Source organism: Trachymyrmex septentrionalis, unplaced genomic scaffold, assembly GCF_001594115.1.
Source record: "Trachymyrmex septentrionalis isolate Tsep2-gDNA-1 unplaced genomic scaffold, Tsep1.0 scaffold260, whole genome shotgun sequence".
NCBI lineage: Eukaryota > Metazoa > Arthropoda > Insecta > Hymenoptera > Formicidae > Trachymyrmex > Trachymyrmex septentrionalis.
The window spans coordinates 68,720-69,067 of record NW_017305420.1 but is presented as its reverse complement, the minus strand read 5'-3'; positions in this window follow the sequence as shown (position 1 = coordinate 69,067).

Sequence of the window (348 nt, the reverse complement as noted above, 5' to 3'; positions counted from 1 at the left end):
TTTTCACTCTTTTTCAATAGTGGCAGTATTTTATTAACTCTTTTCGAATGAGATTTCACTCTAAGAAACCAGGGAGTAACTACTAGCTGAAATATTGTCCCGCAGATTATACGATTTCGTTGTGACTTTATCTGATTACAAATAATGTCTTACACTATACATGGAGTAATTTGATAAAATATATGATTTTATTCAATTAATTTCAATATTATACAATGATTTCTCGCGGTTGCATATGTAATTATCGGATTAAACGTAGAGATTTCATATGAATTTTATGATTTCGAGGAATCTCCGTCCTACGTTAAGTGGTTACCCCCTCGCTAAGAAATTTCGAGAGCATTTCGA